Source organism: Oncorhynchus masou, chromosome 1 (assembly GCF_036934945.1).
Source record: "Oncorhynchus masou masou isolate Uvic2021 chromosome 1, UVic_Omas_1.1, whole genome shotgun sequence".
In the NCBI taxonomy this organism is placed as follows: Eukaryota; Metazoa; Chordata; class Actinopteri; order Salmoniformes; family Salmonidae; genus Oncorhynchus; species Oncorhynchus masou.
Window position 1 is genome coordinate 50,694,753 of NC_088212.1, and position 26,766 is coordinate 50,721,518.

At 44.8% G+C, this 26,766-nt stretch overlaps 1 protein-coding gene across 1 annotated transcript in view; it reads left to right on the forward strand.

Moving 5' to 3' along the window:
• Window positions 1-864: 864 nt before the first annotated feature.
• Window positions 865-26,766, forward strand: part of LOC135534632 (dematin-like) — a 92,506-nt gene continuing 66,604 nt past the window's right edge. The window contains exon 1 of the mRNA XM_064961759.1: window positions 865-1,114. The gene's annotated coding sequence lies outside the window, so the exon portion shown is untranslated. The remainder of the gene's footprint in view (window positions 1,115-26,766) is intronic.

A 26,766-nucleotide genomic window follows, 5' to 3' on the forward strand; every position in this document is an offset into this window, starting at 1 on the left:
ACTGGTGGCAGGGAAGTCAGACGCAGGAGAGCAGAACTAGGTAGTAGCCGGAGAAGTTTAATAATAAAACCAACAGCCTCAGAATACAAAATAAATAGGTACAAAACCAGTCAAGCACCAGTCAAACATGTGCACAAGCACTTACAACAGACAATCCCGCACAAAGACATGGGGGGAACAGAGGGTTAAATACACAACAGGTAATGAGGGAATGATGACAAAAGTGCATAGATATGATTATTTTTTAAATCGAGAAGGACCTTTTGCCAAAGCAATTGTTGTGAACTAACAAAGTAATGTTGAGGTCATGGACATATAGCTGAGCATTACATAAATCTCATTGGGTGGCAGGTAGTTTAGTGGTTAAAGCTTTGGGCCAGTAACTGAAAGGTTGCTCGTTTGAATCCCTGAGCTGACAAGGTGAAAAATGTGTCGATCTGCCCTTGACCAAAGCACTTAACTCTAATTATTCCAGGATTGTTGTCAGTAATGGCTAATACCTAGCCTTGACCCCAGTCTCTCCGGGGTTGTTGTGACATGAAAAATTACATTTCTATCTCACATTTGTCCATTCAGTGAAACAGGACAAATATATATCTATTTGATATAAATCAAGTGTTAATATCATGAGATTATTTTGCTTCGGTGTTTACCTTTTTGTAATGTGGCAAGGTGCAGTGTTGAGGATAATCTATTACAATTATTTTGCAAATGATAGAATGTATGAAAGGATACATTGCGCAACAGTTGCCATTTCGACATTTGTGACTATCGGTCGATATTTCAAGCAGGCGCCATATGCCAATATTAGAGTGCGATGTCATGTTCAGACGACAGCTACAGCAAATCCCCCCGGTTACTGAAAGTGGATTGGACCAGCGGCGCGATGGGGGGAGCAACGAAAAACTAGCTCGCTATCAGTCACGGCAGCCTCAGCTTGTCCCCGTTGCCAGTCATAGCTGCTGGACACAAATATTGTTAGGTGAAACTACTGCGTCGAGAACTTTCGTTTTTTTTGTAGCTTTTTGGTACAATTTAATGAAAAGGGAATACATTTGTCTGCTTTAATAAACTGTGAAAGGAAACTGATCATCTCGAAGAGGACACTTTTCAGGTGCGAGAGCGATTTTTATGTTTTGTGTCCATATCAAATGTGTCTATCATGCATAGCCAGTATAGTCTGTCATATTATTTTGCAGGAGACTGACATTACATTTAGCTCAGAATTCTCATTCTGACATTGGGTGCGGATTGTGGTACCCAGTTTCGGATTAATGGGATACTGCTGCTTGTCATACAGGTCGCCGAGGCGCACATCATGCAGACATGTTACAAGAGCCTGCTATAGGAGATGCAACAATTTATAGGTATAATTCACTAATTTTACATCACTCGTGTTACTATTTTTGACCTAATAAATGGACAATGGTAAGTCGATGTAAAGTCGTGAATCGTCGATGTACTGTTGTGAATGGGGGTGGATGGATTATGCGAGACATTTTCTATGCTTTTACATAACAACATAAGCGATGGAGAGATCGGTACAGGTCCCATTCAATGGTTAGCCAGGCTCTTGAAATAATGTTATGAAGCAGCTAGAAAGCTTCAGCTTTTAACCGAGCTTGTATCCCGGGCCATGCCTTCTTGCTCTAAATTATTCAATTGCCTTTTTATAAAAGCATATAGCTGATTTGATATGTATGCATTATATTATACACTACATGACCAAAAGTATGTTGACACCTGCCCATCGAACATCTCAGTCCAAAATCATGGGCATTAAGATGGAGTTGGTCCCCCCTTTGCTGCTGTAACAGCCCTCTACTGGGAATGCTTTCCACTAGATGTTGTAACATTGCTTCAGGGACTTGCTTCTATTCAGCCACAAGAGAATTAGTGAGGTCAGGCACTGATGTTGGGCCATTTGGCCTGGCTCGCATTCAGCATTCTAAATCATCCCAAAAGTGCTTGATATCAGGGCTCTGTGCAGGTTAGTCAAGTTTTTTAAACAATTATTTAACTAGGCAAGTCAGTTAAGAACAAATTCTTATTTACAATGACAGCCTACTCCTAACGACACTGGGCCAATTGTTCACTGCTCTATGGGACTCCCAATCACAGCAAGTTGTGATCCAGCCTGGAATTGAACCAGGGTCTGTAGTGGCACTTCTAGCACTGAGATGCAGTATCTTAGATCATTGTGCCACTCGGGAGCCCAAGTTCTTCCACACCGGTCTCGACAAACCATTGCTGTATGAACCTCACTTTGTGCACAGGGGCATGTCATATTGAAACAGGAAAGGGCTTTTCCCAAACTGTTACTACAAGTTGGAAGCACAGAATCGTCTAGAAAGTTAATGTATGCTGTAGTGTTAAGATACAGTTGGCACTATGCATTCGGGCAGGTACTGTAGCATTCTTCTTGCATCCACCAAAACCCAGATTCTTCCATCTTCATCAATCCATAGAACGCATTTCCACTGCTCCAGAGTCCAATGGCGGTGAGCTTCACACCACTCCAGCCGGCACTTGGCATTGCACATGGTGATCTTATGCTTATATGCGGCTGCTCGGCCATGGAAACTAGTTTCATGAAGCTCCCGAAGAACAGGTATTGTGCTGACATTGCTTCCAGAGGCAGTTTGGAACTAGTGTTGCAGCTGAGGACAGGCGATTTGTATGCGCTTCAGCACTCTGCGGTCCCATTCTGTGAGCTTGTGTGGCCTACTATTTCACGGCTGAACCGTTGTTGCTCCTAGACGTTTACACTTCACAATAACAGAACTTACAGTTGACCGGCACAGCTCGAGCAGGGGAGAAATTTGATGAACTGTTGGAAAGGTGGCAACTTATGACGGTGTCATGTTGAAAGTCACTGAGCTCTTCAGTAAGGCCATTCCACTGCCAATGTCTGTCTATGGAGATTGCATGGCTGTGTCCTCGATTTTATACACTTGTCAGCAACTGGTGTGGCTGAAATAGTCGAATCCAATATATACTATATATACAAAAGTATGTGGACACCCATTCAAATGAGTGGATTCGGCTATTTCAGCCACACCCGTTGCATTGCACTTATTTCAGAGCAGTTTCAGTTCCATAACATGTTAGATGTGTTTTATTTCATGGCTCTGCTCCAAAATTGTATCTCCATAGAGGCCTAGAGGTAGTTCTGAGTGATAAACCAACATTTAGTTTTTGCGCTATTAAACAACTAATTGACTGACATTGGTTAATTTTTTTTTTTGTGAGCCCAACGCGCCTTTTCTCTTGAGAAATAAAATAATTCACAAGAGAAATCAACTCAAGAACTATGTGGGATGCTGGGCTGAAGGGAGTTGTAGTTTTCATTAAGCAAATATTCAACCTTGTGCTTGTTTTTCCGGCTCAGGCAGAGATGAATACACTTTTACGCCTGCAATGTTAGATACATGAGAGAGGAAAGTGCACAACATAACGACTAGAGAGCGGGATAGAGACAGTTCGTGAAATTATGCCTCATCTTCTTTGAAGAACTAGAATAAAGATTTCTCCAGACAGCTCTGCAGCTAGCCTAGCTAAATAGGATGACAGAACAGTCTGGAGATTAAAGTCATCATCTCATCTCTGCTAATCTTTGCAGAGATGAGATGATGACTATAAAAACTGAGTACGCTGAACAAAAATATAAACCAGGGCAAGGTGACCGGAAACATGACCGAATACAAACATTGTAGCTATTCCCTCCGCAAGGCAATCAATCAAGCTAAGCGTCAGTATAAAGACAAAGTAGTTGCAAATTCAACGACTCAGACACAAGAGGTATGTGGCAGGGTCTACAGTCAATCACGGATTACAAAAAGAAAACCAGCCCCGTCGCGGACCAGGCAGGATGTCTTGCTCCCAGATAGACTAATTAACGTTTTTGCCCGCTTTGAGGACAATACAGTGCCACTGACACGGCCCGCTACCAAAACCTGCAAGCTCTCCTTCACTGCAGCCGAGTGAGTAAAACATTTAAACGTGTTAACCCTCGCAAGTCTGCAGGCCCAGACGGCATCCCCAGCCGCGTGCTCAGTGCGTGCGCAGACCAGCTGGCTGGTGTGTTTACGGACATAATCAATCAATCCTTATCCCAGTCTGCTGTTCCCACATGCTTCAAGAGGGCCACCATTGTTTCTGTTCCCAAGAAAGCTAAGGTAACTGAGCTAAATGACTACCGCCCTGTAGCACTCACTTCAGTAATCATGAAGTGCTTTGAGAGACTAGTCAAGGACCATATCACCTCCACCCTACCTGACACCCTAGACCCACTCCAATTTGCTTACCGCCCTAAAGGGGTCCACAGACGACGCAATCGCAACCACACTGCACACTGCCCTAACCCATCTGGACAAGAGGAATACCTATGTAAGAATGCTGTTCATCGACTACAGCTCAGCATTTAACACCATAGTACCCTCCAAACTCGTCATCAAGCTCGAGACCCTGGGTCTCGACCCCGCCCTGTGCAACTGGGTACTGGACTTCATTAGTCATTTAGGTCAACATTGGATCATTCAGAGATCCTCACTGAACTTCTGGAGAGAGTGTGCTGCACTGAAAGTAAAGGGGCTGAATAATTTTGCACGCCCAATTTTTCAGTTTTTGATTTGTTAAAAAAGTTTGAAATATCCAATAAATGTCGTTCCACTTCATGATTGTGTCCCAGTTGTTGTTGATTCTTCACAAAAAAATACAGTTTTATATCTTTATGTTTGAAGCCTGAAATGTGGCAAAAGGTCGCAAAGTTCAAGGGGGCCGAATACTTTCGCAAGGCACTGTAAATAATGAAACATGTTGAATTTGGTTTAAAATAAACAAAGTGTTGGAGAAGTAAAAGTGCAATATGTGCCATGTAAGAAAGCTAACGTTTAAATTCCTTGCTCAGAACATGAGAACATATGAAAGCTGGTGGTTCCTTTTTGACATGAGTCTTCAATATTCCCAGGTAAGAAGTTTTATGTTGTAGTTATTATAGGAATTATAGGACTATTTCTCTCTATACCATTTGTATTTCATTAACCTTTGACTATTGGATGTTCTTATAGGCACTTTAGTATTGCCAGTGTAACAGTAAAGCTTCCGTCCCTCTCCTCCCTGGGCTCGAACCAGGAACACAACGACAACAACTACCCTCGAAGCCGCGTTACCCATGCAGAGCAAGTGGCGTTTGAAACGTTATTTGCGCGCGCTAACTAGCTAGCCTTTTCACTTCGGTTACACCAGCCTCATCTCGGGAGTTGATAGGCTTGAAGTCATAAACAGCGCAATGCTTGACGCACAATGAAGAGCTGCTGAAAAATGCACGAAAGTGCTGTTTGAATGAATGTTTACGCGCCTGCTTCTGCCCTACCACCGCTCAGTCAGATACTTAGATACTTGTATGCTCAGTCAGATTATATGCAACGCAGGACACGCCATTCCGATTAATCGGTTGACCTCTACAACAGGTCCTCCGATTTGACACAATGAACTCTATCTGGAAGTAGTTGGTCAACCAGGCGAGGCAGTCATGACCAGGTCGATGAAGACTGCTGCACAGTACTGTCTTTATCGATGGAGGTTTGGTATCGTTTAGGACCTTGAGTGTGGCTGAGGTGCACCCATCACCAGTTCGGAAACCAGATTGCATAGTGGAGAAGGTATGGTGGGATTCGAAATGGTCTGTGATCTGTTTGTTCAGTTTGGCTTTCGAAGACTTCAGAAAGGCAGGGCAGGGTGGATGTAGGTCTGTAACAGTTTGGGTCTAGTGTTTCTCCCCCTTTGAAGAGGGGGATGACTGTGTCCGCTTTCCAATCTTTAAGAATCTCAGACAATACGAAAGAGAGGTTGAACAGACTAGTAATAGGGGTTGCAACAATGGCAGAGGAGGAGTAGGATGAGGGTATGGCTAAAGGCTATAAGAACTGGTCGTCTGCGTTCGGGAAATAGAGAGTAAGTTTTCTGGGCGCAGAAGGATCGATTCAGGGTATAGTGTGTGCGAGTACCGTGGGGGTAAACCTGTGCATTGAGTGACAATGAGAGAGGTTAAATCTCTGGAGGCGCCAGTTAAGCTAGGTGCGGTCTCTAGGTGGGACAAGGGGGCTATCTGAGGCATGTTGAGCAGGACTAGGGGCTTCTCAGTAAAATAAAACAATGAGAGCTGCCCTAAACAGTATACAAGCCATTTTGTCATTAGAGAGAGGCATAAAGCAATCACAGGTGTTGAATGTGAGAGCTAAGACAACAACGGGTGAGACAACAACGGGTGAGACAACAATGGGTAAACATCTAAGACGACAATAATGGGTAAATGGCGATGAAAGGGCAGAGAGGGTCATATAGGGTCCAATTAGCAGCAATAGATGAAACAGGGAGCCGTTTCGGGAGTCGATTACTACGCTAGGCGAGCGGGAGACACGGCATTCAGGAAGCTAGTGGGCATGGGCTAGCAGATGGATCTACACCAACATCCACAACACAGAGGCTGGTTGAGAGCACATTGGACAGATTACTCCAGCAGACCAGTCGTGATGGACCGGTGGGGCACCGTGTCGACGATGGGTCTGGCCAATTGGCAAGAGAGGTATTGTAGTTGGTGTACTTCGTTTGCGAGCCGGGAGATGGGCCTAGCTCGAGGCTAGCTCGAGGCTAACTGGTGCATGCTTCTGGACATGGGTGTTAGCCACAATAGCCACACGGTAGCAGCTAGCTAGCTGTGAAAATCCAGTGTAATGGTCCAGAGCTTGCGGCAGGAATCCGGTGATGTAGTGGAATAAAAGCAGTCCAATATGCTCAGGGCTGATATCACGCTGTGCAGACTGGCAGGTATTATCCGGGCAAAAGCGGCTGGTGTCCGAGCTAAAGGTAAAGACTGCTAGCAGTGGCTAACAATGACTAAATAGCTAGCAGCTAATTAGCTGGCTAGCTCCTGATGGCTAGCTACTGATAGAGGTTCCAGTTATAAGTAGAGGTCGACCGATTAATCGGAATGGCCGATCTAATTAGGGCCGATTTCAAATTTTCATAACAATCGGTATTTTTGGACACCGATTTGGCAGATTTTTTTTATATACCTTTTATTTAACTAGGCAAGTCAGTTAAGAACACATTCTTATTTTCAATGACGGCCTAGGAACGGTGGGTTAAATGCCTTGTTCAGGGGCAGAACGACAGATTATTACCTTGTCAGCTCGGGGATTCAATCTTGCAACCTTACAGTAACTAGTCCAACGCTCTAACCACCTGATTACATTGCAATCCACGAGGAGACTGCCTGTTACGTGAATGCAGTAAGCCAAGATAAGTTGCTAGCTAGCATTAAACTTATCTTATAAAAAACAATCAATCATAATCACTAGGTTGATGATATTACTAGTTTATCTAGCGTGACCTGCGTTGCATATAATCGATGCGGTGCGTATCGTTGCTACAATGTGTACCTAACCATAAACATCAATGCCTTTCTTAAAATTCATACACAGAAGTTGTCACACCCTGACCATAGTTTATTTGTATGTTTCTATGTTTTGGTTGGTCAGGGTGTGATCTGAGTGGGCATTCTATGTTGGATGTCTTGTTTGTCTATTTCTATGTCTGGCCTGATATGGTTCTCAATCAGAGGCAGGTGTTAGTCATTGTCTCTGATTGGGAACCATATTTAGGAAGTCTGGGTTTCACTATGTGTTTGTGGGTGATTGTTCCTGTCTCTGTGTTTTGCACCAGATAGGGCTGTTTTCGGTTTTCGTACGTTTGTTATTTTTTTAGTTTAATCGTGTATCGTTTCCTTATTAAATAAAATTAATCACAACTACGCTGCATTTTGGTCCGCTCCTCCTTCCCACAACGAAACTGTGACAGAATCACCACCACAACAGGACCAAGCGGCGTGGTAACGGGAAACAGCAAGGGCAGCAGCAGGAGCAGCGAAAAAAGGACTTTTGGACTTGGGAGGAAATCCTCGACGGGAGAGGACCCTGGGCTAAACCAGGGGAGTGTAGCCGCCCCAAGGAGCAACTAAAGGAGGAATGGACATGGGAGGAGGAATTATTCGGAGAAGGACCCTGGGATCAGCCTGGAGAATATCGCCGCCCCAAAGAAGAACTAGAGGCGGCGAAGGCTGAGAGGTGCTGGTAGGAGGAGGCAGCGCGGCGACGCGGATGGAAGCCTGAAAGTCAGCCCCAAATATTTATTGGGGGAGGGCTCACAGGGAGTATGGCGACGCTAGGTAGGAGACCTGCGCCAACTTCCTGTGGTTACCGGGGGGCTAGAGAGACCGGGCAGGCACCGTGTTATGCTGTGGTGTGCACGGTGTCTCCAGTGCGGGTGCATAGCCCGGTGCGTTCTATTTCAGCTCCACGTATCGTCCGGGCTAGATTGAGCGTCGAGCCAAATGCCATGAAGCCGGCTCTACGCATCTGGTCTCCAGTGCGTCTCCTTGGCCCGGCTTACATGGCACCAGCCTTACGCTCGGTGTCCCAGGTTCGCCTGCATAGGCCAGTGCGGGCTATTCCACCTTGCCGCACTGGCAGAGCGACTGGGAGTATTCAACCAGGTAAGGTTGGGCAGGCTCGGTGTTCAATAGCTCCAGTGCGCCTGCACGGTCCGGTCTACCCAGTACCACCTCCACACCCCAGTCCTCCGGTGGCAGCTCCCCGCACCAAGCTTCCTGTGCGTGTCCTCGGCCCAGTACCACCAGTGCCAGCACCACGCATCAGGCCTACTGTGCGCCTCGCCTCTCCAGCGCTGCCGGAGCCTTCCTCCTCTCCTGCACTGCTGGAGTCTCCCGCCTGTTCAGCACAGCTAGAGCCTTCCTCCTGTCCTGCGCTGTTGGAGTCTCCCGCCTGTTTAGCGCTGCCAGAGCCTACCGCCTCTACAGCGTTACCGGAGTCTCCTGCCCGTTTGGAGCAGCCAGAGCTGTCAGTCTTCATGGAACAGCCAGAGCTGCCAGTCTGCATGGAGCAGCCGGAGATGCCAGTCTGCATGGAGCTGCCAGTCTGCAAGGAGCTGCCAGTCTGCATGGAGCAGCCAGAGCCGCCAGTCAAAATGGAGCAGCCAGAGCTGCCAGTCAGCATGAAGCAGCCAGAGCTGCCAGTCAGCATGGAACAGCCAGAGCCGTCAGTCTGCCAGGATCCGCCAGTCAGCCAGACTCTTCCAGATCCGCCAGTCAGCCAGACTATTCCAGATCTGCCAGTCAACCAGACTCTTCCAGATCTGCCAGCCAACCAGACTCTTCCAGATCTGCCAGCCAACCAGACTCTTCCAGATCTGCCAGCCAACCAGACTCTTCCAGATCTGCCAGTCAACCAGACTCTTCCAGATCTGCCAGTCAGCCAGACTCTTCCAGATCCGCCAGTCAGCCAGAATTCCAGATCCGCCAGTCAGCCAGACTCTTACAGATCCGCCAGCCAGCCAGACTCTTCCAGATCTGCCAGCCAACCAGACTCTTCCAGATCTGCCAGCCAACCAGACTCTTCCAGATCTGCCAGCCAACCAGACTCTTCCAGATCTGCCAGCCAACCAGACTCTTCCAGATCTGCCAGCCAACCAGACTCTTCCAGATCTGCCAGTCAACCAGACTCTTCCAGATCTGCCAGTCAACCAGACTCTTCCAGATCTGCCAGTCAACCAGACTCTTCCAGATCTCTTCCAGATCTGCCAGTCAACCAGATCTGATCTGCCAGTCAACCAGATCTGATCTGCCAGTCAACCAGACTCTTCCAGATCTGCCAGTCAACCAGACTCTTCCAGATCCGCCAGTCAACCAGACTCTTCCAGATCCGCCAGTCAACCAGACTCTTCCAGATCCGCCAGTCAACCAGACTCTTCCAGATCCGCCAGTCAACCAGACTCTTCCAGATCCGCCAGTCAACCAGACTCTTCCAGATCCGCCAGTCAACCAGACTCTTCCAGATCCGCCAGTCAACCAGACTCTTCCAGATCTGCCAGTCAACCAGATCTGCCAGTCAACCAGATCTGCCACTCAACCAGACTCTTCCAGATCCGCCAGTCAACCAGACTCTTCCAGATCCGCCAGTCAACCAGACTCTTCCAGATCCGCCAGTCAACCAGACTCTTCCAGATCCGCCAGTCAACCAGACTCTTCCAGATCCGCCAGTCAACCAGACTCTTCCAGATCCGCCAGTCAACCAGACTCTTCCTGATCAGCCAGCCAGCCAGACTCTTCCAGATCTGCCAGCCAGCCAGACTCTTCCAGATCTGCCAGCCAGCCAGACTCTTCCAGATCTGCCAGCCAGCCAGACTCTTCCAGATCTGCCAGCCAGCCAGACTCTTCCAGATCTGCCAGCCAACCAGACTCTTCCAGATCTGCCAGCCAACCAGACTCTTCCAGATCCGCCAGCCAACCAGACTCTTCCAGATCCGCCAGTCAGCCAGACTCTTCCAGATCCGCCAGTCAGCCAGGATCTGCCAGAGCTTTCCTCCTCTCCGCTGCTGCCGGAGTCTCCCGCCTGTCCGGCGCTGCTGCCGGAGTCTCCCGCCTGTCCGGCGCTGCTGCCGGAGTTTCCCGTCAGTCCGGCGCTGCTGCCGGAGTCTTCCGCCTGTACGGCGCTGCTGCCGGAGTCTCCCGCCTGTACGGCGCTGCTGCCGGAGTCTCAGGAGCCCCTCTGTCCCGAGCTGCCCCTCTGTCCCGAGCAGCCCCTCTGTCCCGTGTTATTTAGTAGGGTTGCCGTGGCTAGGAGATCACAGAAGCGGACAAGGTGGGGGAGGATTACGGTGAAGTGGGGGCCACGTCCAGCACCGGAGCCGCCACCGCGGACAGATGCCCACCCAGACCCTCCCCGATAGGTTCAGGTTTTTCGGCCGGAGTCGGGGGTACTGTCACACCCTGACCATAGTTTATATGTATGTTTCTATGTTTTGGTTGGTCAGGGTGTGATCTGAGTGGGCATTCTATGTTGGATGTCTTGTTTGTCTATTTCTATGTCTGGCCTGATATGGTTCTCAATCAGAGGCAGGTGTTAGTCATTGTCTCTGATTGGGAACCATATTTAGGTAGCCCGGGTTTCACTGTGTGTTTGTGGGTGATTGTTCCGGTCTCTGTGTTTTGCACCAGATAGGGCTGTTTTCGGTTTTCGTACGTTTGTTATTTTGTTAGTTTAATCGTGTATAGTTTCCTTATTAAATAAAATGAATCACAACTACTCTGCATTTTGGTCCGCTCCTCCTTCCCACAACGAAAGCCGTGACAGAAGTATATATTTTTAAACCTGCATATTTAGCTAAAAGAAATCCAGGTAAGCAGGCAATATTAACCAAGTGAAATTGTGTCACTTCTCTTGCGTTCATTGCACGCAGAGTCAGTGTATATGCAACAGTTTGGGCCGCCTAATTTGACAGAATTGCCCGTAATTATGACATAACATTGAAGGTTGTGCAATGTAACAGGAATATTTAGATTTATGGATGCCACCCGTTAGATAAAATACGGATCGGTTCCGTATTTCACTGAAAGAAAAAACGTCTTGTTTTCGAGATGATTGTTTCCGGATTCGACCATATTAATGACCTAAGGCTTGCATTTCTGTGTGTTATCATGATATAACTAAGTCTACGATTTGATAGAACAGTCTGACTGAGCGATGGTAGGCAGCAGCAGGCTCGTAAGCATTCATTCAAACAGCACTTTTGTGCGTTTGCTAGCAGCTGTTTATGACTTCAAGCCTATCAACTCCCGAAATTAGGCTGGTGTGAAATGGCTAGCTAGTTAGCGGTGTGCGCTATACTGAGAGGGACAGAAGCTATACTGTTACACTGGCAATACTAAAGTGCCTATAAGAACATCCAATAGTCAAAGTTAAATGAAATACAAATTATATAGAGAGAAATAGCCCTATAATAACTATAACCTAAAACTTCTTACCTGGGAATATTGAAGACTCATGTTAAAAGGAACCACCAGCTTTCATATGTTCTCATGTTCTGAGCAAGGAACTTAAACGTTAGCTTTCTTACATGGCACATATTTCACTTTTACTTTCCTCTCCAACACTTTGTTTTTGCATTAATCGGTATTGGCTTTTTTTGGTTCACCAATAATCGGTATTGGCGTTGAAAAATCATAATCGGTCGACCTCTAGTTATAAGGTCCAAAAACATTTGCAGATCCTTACCACATTGGGTGAAGCGGGTTGCAGGAAGGTATATTTAATTCTAAAATGAAAACGACTGAATATTTACATGGGACAAAAACACGTCTTACTGCTGGGCCACCTTGGGGAAAAAAATTGCCTGAAGGGAACCAAATTCTTCATCAATGAAGACTTCTCAGAAAACGTACTTCTCAAAAGAAAGGAACTGCTGCCACAACTAATTTGAATTATTCAAAAGAGATCATCGCATACCTGAAGTACGATCAGCTGGTCGTTCACCCCCCCCTCTCGTAGGCCTATGGCAAGTGACTCAGCTGTAGTCAACTGATTAGACACCCACACACACACACATATTTATTAATCTTTGTTCATGTTTCACCTAACCTCATGACCAAAAATACACATTGCTCTAAATGTCCTAACCCTCTGAAGTCTTTAGTGGTGTTATGTGGACTGTGTCAATGTGCATTCCATAGGAAGTGCACCCCTATTGACAAAACTATCACAGATGTATGGTTGTCTTGGACATGTGCGGCATGCACTTCTATGTTTCTGTTCTATTCTCTGGATGATTCTGACTGTGTATCTCTCTTAGTTGGGCAGGATATCAACCCTGATAACATGGTCTTTAAGCCATTAGATATTAATGAATAAAACAGTAAATATAATGACTATGTTGATCCAGATAAAAATTTCTTGAGATTTACCAGAGATGAGTCTATCACTTGTTATTACTATAATGTTAAACTCCTATACAGATTGTTAAATTGCTTATCTAATTCCATTATTTTTTTATTTTCATTTGAACCTTTGCAGTCTTCCTAAAAATCATGACCACCTTGTTCATTATTTGTCTTCTCTCAATCATGAATTTTCCATTGTTGCCCTTTCAGAAACATTGTTTCCTCAAGAGACAACCATGCTATATAACATGTCTCCTTTATGACATAATGCTGTTCACCACTGTAGAACCTCAAGTGTGAGGTGTCCATTTTTGTTCATAAACATATTTTCAATTCTTTGTAAGAGATGACCTCACATTTACATCTGATAACATTGATGTTGATCTCTTATAGAAATTCCCTCCTGTTTATTTTTTGGTGGTAAAAAAGTGTTAATTGGATGCATCTATTGGCCACCTGATTCTGTCATTGATAGTTTCATTGATATCCTTGCATCAACTCTGGATTTGATTAATAACGAAAATAACATTTGTTTTGTTTTGGGTGATTACAATATAAACGTATTTAAAAGTGAGAACCACTCACTGACTTCTGACTTTGTAAATACTTTATACTCCAGCTATCTGTATCCCCTCATTTTATAAGCCCACAAGAGTGACCAGTTCATCTGTCACCCATATTGATAATATTTTTACAAATTCTTTGAATAATGTGGCTAATACAGGTATACTTTATACTGACCACTTTCTAATTTTCCACTTCTCTTTGGCAGCTGGAAATGAACCGATGGGAGTGATTAGTAGCATTAAAGGTAGAATATTTAATAAAAGTAATTGTGAGCGCTTTAAGATGTTGATTGATGATATTTCATGGCAACATTTTTATAATCAGGCCGATGTGCAGTCTGCTGACCAGACTTTTCTCACATCTTTCAATTCTGTATTTCACCACTGCTTTCCCTTAGGGATCGGATCAATTTTTTTAAATTTTCACCTAAAATGACATACCCAAATCTAACTGCCTATTGCTCAGGACCTGAAGCAAGGATATGCATTTTCTTGATACCATTTGAAAGGAAACACTTTGAAGTATGTAGAAATGTGAAATTAATGTAGAAGAATATAACACAATAGATCTGGTAAAAGTTAATACAAAGAAAAAAATGTAGTTTTTTTCATCTTTGAAATGCAAGAGAAAGGTCACAATGTATTATTCCAGCTTATTGCGCCATTTATTTTGGCCACTAGATTTTGGCCACTAGATGGCAGCAGTGTTTGTGCAAAGTTTTAGACTGATCCAATGAACCATTGCATTTATGTTCAGAATGTTGTATCAAGTCTGCCCAAATGTGCCTAATTTGGTTTATTAATACATTTTCAAGTTCATAACTGTGCACTCTCCTCAAACAATAGCATGGTATTATTTCACTGTAATAGCTACTGTAAATTGGACAGTGCAGTTAGATTAACAAGAATGTTCTTGTTACTTACAACCTCATGCTAATCACATCAGAGCACAGTAGCTCAACTGTCCCATATGGGGGACACCGATCCTGTAGAGGTTTTAACATGAATATCAGCCTCTCCTGGTTCAGAGTGGTGGAGAGATTGACTGCTGGTCTTTGTAAGAAGTATTGACGTGTTGAAAGTACTGAAATGTCTTTTCAGCAAGTTAACACACAGCTGAAAAAACTCATACATACCCCACAAGACATGCAATCAGGGGTTTCTTCACAGTCCTCAAGTCCAGAACAGAGGCTGGCAGACTCACAGTACTGTATAGAGCATTGGAATTCTCTTTAATCACATCTCAGGCAAGCAATAAAATCAGGTTTTAAAAACAGATTAAACAACACCTCAAGAAGCAATGCGGACTGTGAACACACACACACACACACACACACATTATTTAGCTGTATTATTTAGCTGCAACATGAAAGCACTTGAATGTTTGAGATTAGTATTATACATTTTTCTGAATTTTCTTTTTCTTATTTTTTAAAATGGTCATTGTTCTTTAGTCATACTGTTCTGTATGATGTCATTTTCTATGTTTTGTGTGGACCCCAGGAATAATAGTTGCTGCTTTTTCAACAGCTAATGGGAATCCAAATAAAAATCATCATAGTGTGACCGCTTCTCTGACAAGAGTTGCAAAATCTAACTGGATAGTTGGTTGTACTCTGTGGGCCGGCAGGCTGCCTGAAATGTGCAGGAGGATTTGCTTTTCCAAGATTCCAACGGCGCCTGACTGTATGCCCTTCCCTTTTACAGAAATCGCAACAATGCTTTGTGGACTGTTTGGGCTTAGCCTATGTACCTATTTTGGGAGCTTCTAGAGAGTGGCGTAGACGTGCACAACACACCTGTAGGTTGGACTGACTGTGCATCCATCCCACTATCTGTATCCAAGGCAGACAAATCACTTTGGAACCAATTTGTGCCTTGCTTTAACAAATCCTGCTGTGCATCATGTAGAAATCACTTTGTGAATTCATATTGAACTTCGCATAATTATAGTTCGGACTACACAGTCATATCAGGCATAGCTAGTTTGCTGTGTCGCAATTCTCCTTATGCATGCCAATATATTGCCAGTACTGAAGTATTGAATCCCTAGTGGAATCAAATGTGAGACCTTTCTTGCCTTTTTATATCAGCCTTTGAGACAAATAATTGAAGTGGGTTGATTTTTCCATAGCTCAAAAAGATTGGTTGCTTGCATATTCTCCATCTTACTTGTATTTGATCATTCCACTTGATTCTCTGATATATAACAATCAAAACTTTCTATAGACCAGCGGGTAAACAACATTGAAGGATACCTCTACATTCCTCTACATTAGACTATATTACATGCATGCACATGTGGACTTTTCCAAAATGCAAAAAGCTAGAAAAACAAACTCACCCGCGCCAGACCGGACATCTAAAATTATAATCCACAAGATCCTAATGATATGTGACCGACCGGCTCAAATCGGTTTTATGTAGCAACATTTTAAATTGTGTTTTTTTACATTGGATAAAAGTAGAGCCTCAGAGCTACACAATGGTATATCATACACAGCATATTTGAGGAACAATGGAAAAGTAATTCTGCTTTGAAAGTTGATCAACTTGTAAACTCACTTTTTGAGAAAATTGCCTTTTGGATGTTTTGGTAACTCGTGAAGAGCTCTTCTTTGTCTACACCCATTCAGCATCGTTCACACCCTCTTAAGCTTAAGCCCCACCCATCTCGTTTCGCTCTCGGAGGGTTCAGAGCACACACTTGACACTCTGGCCAATATATTTGTTTAGCTCTGTGTAACCGATGTGAAATGGCTAGCTATTAGTGCTAATAAATCAAATCAAATTTTATTTGTCACATACACATGGTTAGCAGATGTTAATTGAATGTAGAGAAATGCTTGTGCTTCTAGTTCCGACAATGCAGTAATAATCAATGAGTAATCTAACCTAACAATTTCACAACAACTACCTTATACACACAAGTGTAAAGGGATGAAGAATATGTACATAAAGATATATTAATGAGTGATGGTACAGAACGGCATAGTAGATGGTATCGAGTACAGTATATACATATGAGATGACTAATGTAGGGTATGTAAACATTATATTATGTGGCATTGTTTAAAGTGGCTAGTGATACATGTATTACATAAAGATGGCAAGATGCAGTAGATGGTATAGAGTACAGTATATACATATGAGATGAGTAATGTAGGGTATGTCAACATTATATTATGTGGCATTGTTTAAAGTGGCTAGTGATACATTTTTCCATTATTAAAGTGGCTGGAGTTGAGTCAGTATGTTGGCAGCAGCCACTCAATGTTAGTGATGGCTGTTTAACAGTCTGATGGCCTTGAGATAGAAGCAGTTTTTCAGTCTCTCTGTCCCTGCTTTGATGCACCTGTACTGACCTCGCCTTCTGGATGATAGTGGGGTGAACAGGCAGTGGCTCGGGTGGTTGTTGTCCTTGATGATCTTTATGGCCTTCCTGTGACATCGGGTGGTTAGGTGTCCTGGAGGGCAGGTAGTTTGCCCCCGGTGATGCGTTGCGCAGACCTCATTACCCTCTGGAGAGCCTTACGGTTGTGGGCGGAGCAGTTGCGTTTCAATCGGTGGCGTCACTCGCTCTGAGACCTTGAAGTAGTTGTTCTCCTTGCTCTGCAAGGGTTGTGGCTTTTGTGGAGCGATGGGTAACGATGCTTCGAGGGTGGCTGTTGATGATGTGTGCAGAGGGTCTCTGGTTTGAGCCCAGGAAGGGGTGAGGAGATGGACGGAAGCTATACTGTTACATTGATGCTGTTGACCCGGATCACTGGTTTGCCAAGGAAAAGGAGGAGTTGAACTGGCTAGCTAGTTAGCGGGGTGCGTGCTAATAGCATTTCAATTGGTGACGTCACTCGCTCTGAGACCTTGAAGTAGTTGTTCCCCTTGCTCTGCAAGGGCCGTGGCTTTTGTGGAGCGGTGGGTAATGATGCTTCGAGGGTGGCTGTTGTAGATTTGGGTCCTGTGTGGCTCAGTCGGTAGGGCATTCCCAAGCGTGGGGTTCGATTCCCGCTGGGGCCACCCATATGTAAAAAAGTAGTGGCCCCAGGACTTGTAAGGGGACAAAAGCGTCTGCTAAATGGGATATATTTGTGCAGAGGGTTCCTGGTTCGAGCCCAGGTAGGGGCGAGGAGAGGGATGGAAGCTAAACTGTTACATCTGGATAACATGAAACAGCCGAACCAGCTCTGCTGGCAACAATTTTATTACTATTTTTTGCCAGCGTTTACTGACACCGGCCATATTCAAATGGTGTTGTGCATTCGTAAATTCATCAATTATTTTGCGCTCTGGCATACTCAGACTGAATTTACGAATGCACCCGAAATGGTTACTTGCATAGTGGAGTCTTTTGTTAAGACATCTAGCTATGTAAACAATGAACCTTGCTAGATAAACAATGTGTAAGATCATACACGTCATGTAATGTTAGCTATCGAGCCAGCCAGCTAACATTAGCTAGTTAAACAACAATGAACATAACAACATGCTTTGGCACTACTACCCTGCATGCATCTGCTGGGAGCTAACCAACCAGGTTCAATGTTAGCTAACTAACATAAGGCTCTAACTTGCCAAGCAAACGGCTCTGGGATACGAATAATACCATCATACACGTAACGTTAGCTAGGGAGCTAACAGGCCAGCTAAAGTTAGCTAGCTAGCTAACAGTACACTTTAGCTTAAGACACGTAGCTAGCTAGGTAAACAATGTGTAAGATCATACACGTAACATTAGCTAGCGAGCCAGCCAGCTAACGTTAGCTAGTTAAACAACATTGAACATAGTGCCAAATCATGACATTACTACGCCTTGCATTAATCTGCTGGTAGTGGTAGCTAACATTAGGCTCTAACTCGCCAAGCAAACGGCTCTGGGATACGAATAGTAACAGCATGCACGTAACGTTAGCTAGGGAGCCAGTCAGCTAGCTAGCTAACAGTACACTTAGATAGTCTAGCTCGTTTGAAATGAAACAACTCTGTCAGAATTTGAAATGTGTAATATCTGAATGTAGCTAGCTAGACTATCTTACCTGTGTACATCATCATGCATGATGGACGTGTCTCCCTTTCACTGATGCCATGCGATGTTTTCCCTTAGCTTGAAGATGTAATCCGGAGACAGGGGTTTTCTTCATCTCTTTGGCTATCATACTCTAATTCCACTGATTTCAAAACTTGATCCTCCAGAAAGTGGAGCGCCACACTTATATATCGTGTAGTGGAGCTACATAAAAAAAAAAAATCATTCGACAGGATTACCAACTGAGCTTCTATGGCAGACCAATCCGAACTCCTCTCTCGGCATGTCCAGCCCACTCATTATCTCAGCCAGTCATGGCTAGTGGGAAGGTTGCTGACTTCTTCTGTGGTTTAACCAACAAGGCTCATAATTTAACAATTGTATTTACAGATGGCATACAAGTGTATTATTAAGGCACATGGATGTTAACGTGTTCGAGAAGGCATTTCTGCCGAAAAATGCATTTACATTAAAAAAAGGTTTATGTTCAAATGGCTCTGCTGTGAAGTAGTGCCCGCGACATATGCCTAGTTTCCTGAAACGAGTCACATATCGCTAGGAGTTCATCATTTTCTGTAGTGAAGTAATATTTGATGTACACTCACTGGCCAGTTTATTAGGTACAACACCCAGTTCATGAAAATGGATTGCTCGTACAGGCAGTGAGTCACATGGCCCTGGCTTGCCATATAAAGCAGGCAAACAGGCATCGGGGAATTCAGTTACTGTTTGATTGAATGTTTTGAATTGGCAAAACGAGTGACCTGATCGACTTTGAGCGTGATATGAATCTCGGTGATAGCCACGCCAGATCCAGTATCTCAGAAACGGCTGCCCTCCTGGGCTTTTCATGCATGACAGTGTTTAGGGTTTCCCGAGAATGGTGCCACAAACCAACATCCAGTGAGCAGCAGTTAATGAGAGAGGTCCAAGGAGAAATTCAAGAATCATGCAAGCTAACAGGCGGGCCACAAACAGACAAATAACGGTGCAGTGCAACAGTGGTGCGCAGAACAACATCTCGGAAAGCACAACTCATCAATCAATGTCACGGATGGCTATTGCAGCAGAATACCATACTATCAGCAAAAGACAAGAATAAGCAACACTGGAAAATTGAGTAGTGGAAAAACATTGCCTGGTCTGGTCTAACAAATCGTGTTTCCTGGTGCGTCATGCTGATGGCAGAGTCGGGATTTGGCGGAAGCAGCATGAGTCCATGGACCATCCTACCTGGTATCCACAGTACAGGCTGATGGCGGTGGTGTGCCAACGTCCGATCTGCAGCAACTGCATGATGCCATCACATCAGAATGGACCAAGATCCCTGTGGAACATTTCCGACTTGTAGAATCAATTCCTGAAGAATTCAGACAGTTCTGGCAGGTGAGTCTATATATCAATTATATATACACGTCACATGCGACCCGTGATAAGACTATGAACAAAGTCTATTTGTAACGGTTTTCTGTAGGCAAAGGAGAGTCGGACCAAAATGCGGCGTGGCTATTGCGCTCCATGTTTAATGAAAACGAAGTAAACATGAATCAAATACAAAAACAATAAACGATACACAAAAACCGAAACAGCCTAATACTGGTGCTAAGTAACATGACATGCATGACACAGACAGAACAAGGACATAAGGACAATCACCCACGAAACACTCAAAGAATATGGCTGCCTAAATATGGTTCCCAATCAGAGACAACGATAAACACCTGCCTCTGATTGAGAACCACTTCAGACAGCCATAGACTAACCTAGAACACCCCACTAAGCTACAATCCCAATACCTGTGAAAAAACCACAAGACAAAACACACCACATACAAAAACCCATGTCACACCCTGGCCTGACCAAATAGATAAAGAAAACACAAAATACTAAGACCAGGGCGTGACAGAACCTCCCCCCCCCAAGGTGCGGACTCCCGGCCACACACCAAAACCCATAGGGGAGGGTCCGGGTGGGCGTCTGTCCACGGTGGCGGCTCCGGCGCGGGACGTGGACCCCACTCTAACAAAGTCTTAGTCCATCTTCCTCGCGTCCTTAGATAGGCGACCCTCGCCGCCGACCTTGGCCTAGTAGTCCTCACCAAGGACCCCACTGGACTGAGGGGCAGCTCGGGACTGAGGGGCAGCTCGGGGCTGAGGGGCAGCTCGGGACTGAGGGGCAGCTCGGGGCTGAGGGGAAGCTCAGCAGTGAGAGGAAGCTCAGCAGTGAGAGGAAGCTCAGCACTGAGAGGAAGCTCAGGCAGGTAGTTGGCTCTGGCAGATCCTGGCTGGCTGGCGGTTCTGGCAGATCCTGGCTGACTGGCGGATCTGGAAGATTTTGGCTGACTGGCGGATCTGGAAGAGTCTGGCTGACTGGCGGATCTGGAAGAGTCTGGCGGATCCTGGCTGACTGGCGGATCTGGAAGATCCTGGCTGACTGGCGGATCTGGAAGAGTCTGGCTGACTGGCGGATCCTGGCAGACTGACAGCTCTGGCTGCTCCATGCTCTGGCAGCTGCTCTGGCAGCTCCATGCAGACTGGCTGCTCTGGCTGCTCCATGCAGACTGGCAGCTCTGGCTGCTCCATGCAGACTGGCAGCTCTGGCTGCTCCATGCAGACTGGCAGCTCTGGCTTCTCCATGCAGACTGGCAGGTCTGGCTGCCCCATGCAGACTGGCAGCTCTGGCTGCTCCATGCAGACTGGCAGGTCTGGCTGCGCTGAACAGGCAGGAGACTCCAGCAGCGCTGTAGAGGCGGAAGGCTTTGGCAGCGCTAAACAGGCGGTAGACTCCGGCAGCGCTGGAGAGGAGGAAGGCTCTGGCAGCGCTGGAGAGGCGAGGCGCACTGTAGGCCTGATGCATGGTGCTGGCACTGGTGGTACTGGGCCGAGGACACGCACAGGAAGCCTGGTGCGGGGAGCTGCCACCGGAGGGCTGGGGTGTGGAGGTGGTACAGGGTAGACCAGACCATGCAGGTGCACTGTAGCTCTTGAGCACCGAGCCTGCCCAACCTTACCTGGTTGAATACTCCCGGTTGCTCTGCCAGTGCGGCAAGGTGGAATAGCCCGCACTGGGCTATGTAGGCGAACCGGGGACACCGTGCGCAAGGCTGGTGCCATGTAAACCGGCCCAAGGAGACGCACTGGGGACCAGATGCGTTGAGCCGGCTTCATGGCATTTGGCTCGACGCTCACTCTATCCCGGCCGATACGCGGAGCTGGAATATACCGCACCGGGCTATGCACCCGCACTGGGGACACCGTGCGCACCACAGCATAACACGGTGCCTGCCCGGTCTCTCTAGCCCCCCGGTAAGCACAGGAAGTTGGCGTAGGTCTCCTACCTAGCGTCGCCATACTCCCTGTGAGCCTCCCCTAAGAAATTTTTGGGGCTGACTCTCGGGCTTCCATCCGCGGCGCCGTGCTGCCTCCTCATACCAGCGCCTCTCCGTTTTCACCGCCTCCAGTTCTTCCTTGGGGTTGCGATATTCTCCAGGCTGTGCCCAGGGTCCTTCTCCGTCAAAGATCTCCTCCCAAGTCCATTTATCCAAATAGTGCAGCCTCTCCCACTGCTGCTGCTTCTCCTGCTGCTCTTCACCACGCCGCTTGGTCCTGTTGTGGTGGGTGATTCTGTAACGGTTTTCTGTAGGCAAAGGAGAGTCGGACCACAATGCGGCGTGGCTATTGCGATCCATGTTTAATGAAAACGAAGTAAACATGAATCAAATACAAAAACAATAAACGATACACAAAAACCGAAACAGCCTAATACTGGTGCTAAGTAACACAGACAGAACAAGGACATAAGGACAATCACCCACGAAACACTCAAAGAATATGGCTGCCTAAATATGGTTCCCAATCAGAGACAACGATAAACACCTGCCTCTGATTGAGAACCACTTCAGACAGCCATAGACTAACCCAGAACACCCCACTAAGCTACAATCCCAATACCTGTGAAAAACCCCCAAGACAAAACACACCACATACAAAAACCCATGTCACACCCTGGCCCGACCAAATAGATAAAGAAAACCCAAAATACTAAGACCAGGGTGTGACACTATTAAAACTGAATATCTGACTCCATAAAGATGCTTTAGCAATATGCATGCAGGACCCGGGGTTGGGACCAAAATCATTTTCCAGTCGTTTAGTTCTCAACAGAACCATTTGTTTTGTTTTGTTCTCTACCACTTTTCTGACCAACAAAATAAAGTTCTGAATCGGTTCAACCCCACAAAAAGTAACATTTTATATCGTTCCTTTTTAAAGCTCTGAAATATACTTTTTTTAAATTTAGCTCCTCTGTGGACCACATCTGTAATTTAACATTATTCTTACAGTTGAAGTTTACATACACCGTAGCCAAATATTTTTTTAAACTCAGTTTTAAACAAATTCCTGACATTTATCCTAGTAAAAATTCCATGTCTTAGATCAGTTATGATCACCACTTTATTTTAAGAATGCGAAATGTCAGAATAATATAATTTATTTCAGCTTTTATTTATTTCATCACTTTCCCAGTGGGTCAGAAGTTTACATACACTCAATTAGTATTTAGTAGCATTTTGACTTGGGTCAAACGTTTCGGGTAGCCATCCACACGCTTCCCACAATAAGTTGGGTGAATTTTGTTCCATTCCTCCTGACAGAGCTTGTGTAACTGAGTCAGGTTTGTAGGCCTCCTTGCTCGCATACGCTTCTTCAGTTCTGCCCACAAATGTTCTATAGGATTGAGGTCAGGACTTTGTGATGGCCACTCTAATACCTTGCCTTTGTTATCCTTAAGCCATTTTGCCACAACTTTGGAAGTATGCTTGGGGTCATTGTCCATTTGGAAGACTCATTTGCGACCAAGCTTTAACTTTCTGACTGATGTCTTGAGATGTTGCTTCAATATATCCACAATTTTCCTTCCTCATGGCGCCATGTGGTGAAGCGCACCAGTCCCTCCTGCAGCAAAGCACACCCACAACATGATGCTGCCACCCCCGTGCTTCACGGTTGGGATGGTATTCTTCAGCTTGCAAGGCTCCCCCTTTTTCCTCCAAACATAATGATGGTCATTATGGCCAAACAGTTCTATTTTTGTTTCATCAGGCCAGAGGACATTTCTCCAAAAAGTATGATCTTTGTCCCCAAGTGCAGCTAAAAAGCGTAGTCTGTCTTTTTTATACAGTTTTGGAGCAGTGGCTTCTTCCTTGCCGAGCGGCCTTTCAGGTTATGTCGATATAGGACTCTTTTTACTGTGGATATAGATACTTTTGTACCTGATTCCTCCGGCATCTTCACAAGGTCCTTTTGCTGTTGTTCTGGGATTGATTTGCACTTTTCGCACCAAAGTACGTTCATCTCTAGGAGACAGAACACGTCTCCTTCCTAAGCGGTATGACAGCTGCGTGGTCCCATGGTGTTTATACTTGTGTACTATTGTTTGTACAGATGAACATGGTACCTTCAGGTGTTTGGAAATTGCTCTCAAGGATGATCCAGACTTGTGGAGGTCTACATTTTTTATCTGAGGTCTTGGCTGGTTTCTTTTGATTTTCCCATGATGTCAAGCAAAGAGGCACTGAGTTTGAAGATAGGCCTTAAAATACAGCCACAGGTACACCTCCAATTGACTCAAATTATGTCAATTAGCCTATCAGAAGCTTCTAAAGCCATTACATAATTTTCTGGAATTTTCCAAGCTGTTTAAAGGCACAGTGAACTTAGTGTATGTAAATTAAGTGAAACAATCTGTCTGTAAATTATTGTTGGAAAAATAACTTGTCATGCACTGAGTAGATGTCCTAATCGACTTGCCAAAACTATAGTTTGTTAACAAGAAATTTGTGGAGTGGTTGAAAAACAAGTTTTAATGACTACAACCTAAGTGTATGTAAACTTCCGTCTTTAGCCTGCCAACAGTAAAGCAGAGACCATTCATGTATGGGGTTGCTTCTCAGCCAAGGGAGTGGGCTCACTCACAATTTTGCCTAAGAACACAGCCATGAATAAAGAATGGTACCAACACATCCTCCGAGAGCAACTTCTCCCAACCATCCAGGAACATGGTGGAGCACCTTGCTATAAGGCAAAAGTGATAACTAAGTGGCTCGGGGAACAAAACCGATATTTTGCGTCCTTGGCCAGGAAACTCCCCAGACCTTAATCCCATTGAGAACTTGTGGTCAATCCTCAAGAGGTGGGTGGACAAACAAAAACCCACATATTCTGACTAACTCAAAGCATTGATTATGCAAGAATGGGCTGCCATCAGTCAGGATGTGGCACAGAAGTTAATTAACAGCATGCCAGGGCGGATTGCAGAGGTCTTGGAAAAGAAGGGTCAACACTGCAAATATTGACTCTTTGCATCAACTACATGTAAATTGTCAATAAAAGCCTTTGACACTTATGAAATGCTTGTAATTATACTTCAGTATTCCATAGTAACATCTGACAAAAATATCTAAAGACACTGAAGCTGCAAACTTTGTGAAAATTCATATTTGTGTCATTCTCAAAACTTTTGGCCAAGACTGTACTATACTATACTATACTATACTATATCAATGCAATATATCATGGAGGACTACACTATTAATGGAGTGTATGGGTGGATTTATTACACTCAGGTAGGCTAAGTAAATTTTTTTACATAATTGCATTACATAATTTGAAATTCTACGTGTGGAAACTTTCCTACTGCAACATGTCAACACCACCTTTTACATGTGAGTAGAATAACACTATTTAACCCCTATATATGAACTTGCATTTAATTCCACATGTGAAACTGTTAATTTGATTTTCAAAGGTGAATGTTTTTCACGTGAACATTTTATCCCATATGTGAAGGTGAGATTTTAAAATGTGGAGTTTTCTTATATTTAAAACTGCAAAGGGGATTTTCGTATGTGAAGTGAACTTGCATCTCCACATGCGAAAGTCTCAATTTTACAAGTGGAGTTTTCTAACATGGTAAACCGCAAATGTGACTTTTACATGTGATTTGTTTTTCACATGAGGTGAAAACATGTTATTCTCCTCACGTGAAAATATGGTTTCACATGTGAAGTTTAAGCTCAACATGTGAAAATAGCCATTTTAAATGCAATTTTCACATGTGAATCAGTAAATGTCACGTGTTTTTTTTCATTAGGGTGTCTGTGCATGTGTACTCTACATACAGTGCTTTCAGAAAGTATTCACACCCCTTGACTTTATCTGCATTTTATTGTGTTACAGCCTGAATTTAAACCTAAAGCACAACGCAAAATATACAAAATGATTTCCTCCATTTTGAATTCAGACTGTAACACAATAAAATGAGGAATAAGTCAAGTGGGTATGAATTCTTTCTGAAGTCTGTAGGTGTGTGCATGTTGGTGTGTGTACATGCGTGCGATTGTCACATTTAAGTATGTTGTCTGTTCTCTGTTCTTATTGAGTTTGTCTATCATTCTGCTGTTACTCAAGAGCCCTACGTCGTTGTGGTTTCATGGAAGCCAGACTAATGCCTTATCTATGAGTGCAGCTGGTTTGCATATGGAGCACATGTGTGCCATCAGAATGAAAAGAGGCCAGGCCAATGTGATGTGAACACTTTTGCTGGCTGACAGAGCCAATCCGGAGAGCGTTGCCACGGCGATGAGAACAGGCCAACTGGGTGTAGGCTGATCTTGCTTTGCTGAGATAAGTGTGTTTCTCTCAAGGAAGACTCTGAGGTTGTTCACAACGACACCAATAAACACAGATACAGAGCACTCTGTACCTTGTCAATACCAGTGGGTGTCACAACTCAGGATTTCCTTGATACAGATACTTTCCGAGACAAGCCAGAATCATGGATACCAATTCTCTAATTTGTACCCCTGTCTGGATAGAGCATAAAATGTGTTGCATCTACCAGTGCAATCATGGTTTGTCTGAATGATAAAATTACCTCAAATATGCTTGCAACAGAAAGGTCTGGATACTGTATCTTGTTGGGTTGTTTATGACATGATTTTGATAACCCCGTTACCCTTGCAGTAATGCGTCAGACCAGATCAGTTGCCAGTGTAAGTGTAGATGGGCTGTGGGAGCTCTGTTTTTCCACTGTCAGACTTTGCACCCGTGTCATCAGTAGTTTATGTTTCCATCTCCGAGGCCCTAAAAAACCCAAAAGTCTAGGGCCGTGGACATACCCTGAGATGGGGCCAGACTGAGGGGAGTGGGACTTTTCAGCCCATACAACTGATTCACTTGCCTTTTGCATATTTCAATTATAACACAATTATAACAATCGAGTGGGACATAAATGTAGGAAAATCACTTGGATTATAAATGCTGATGCATTGTATGAGATTAAGTAAAAAACCACTAGAAAATATCTTTCTGATGCAATTGACC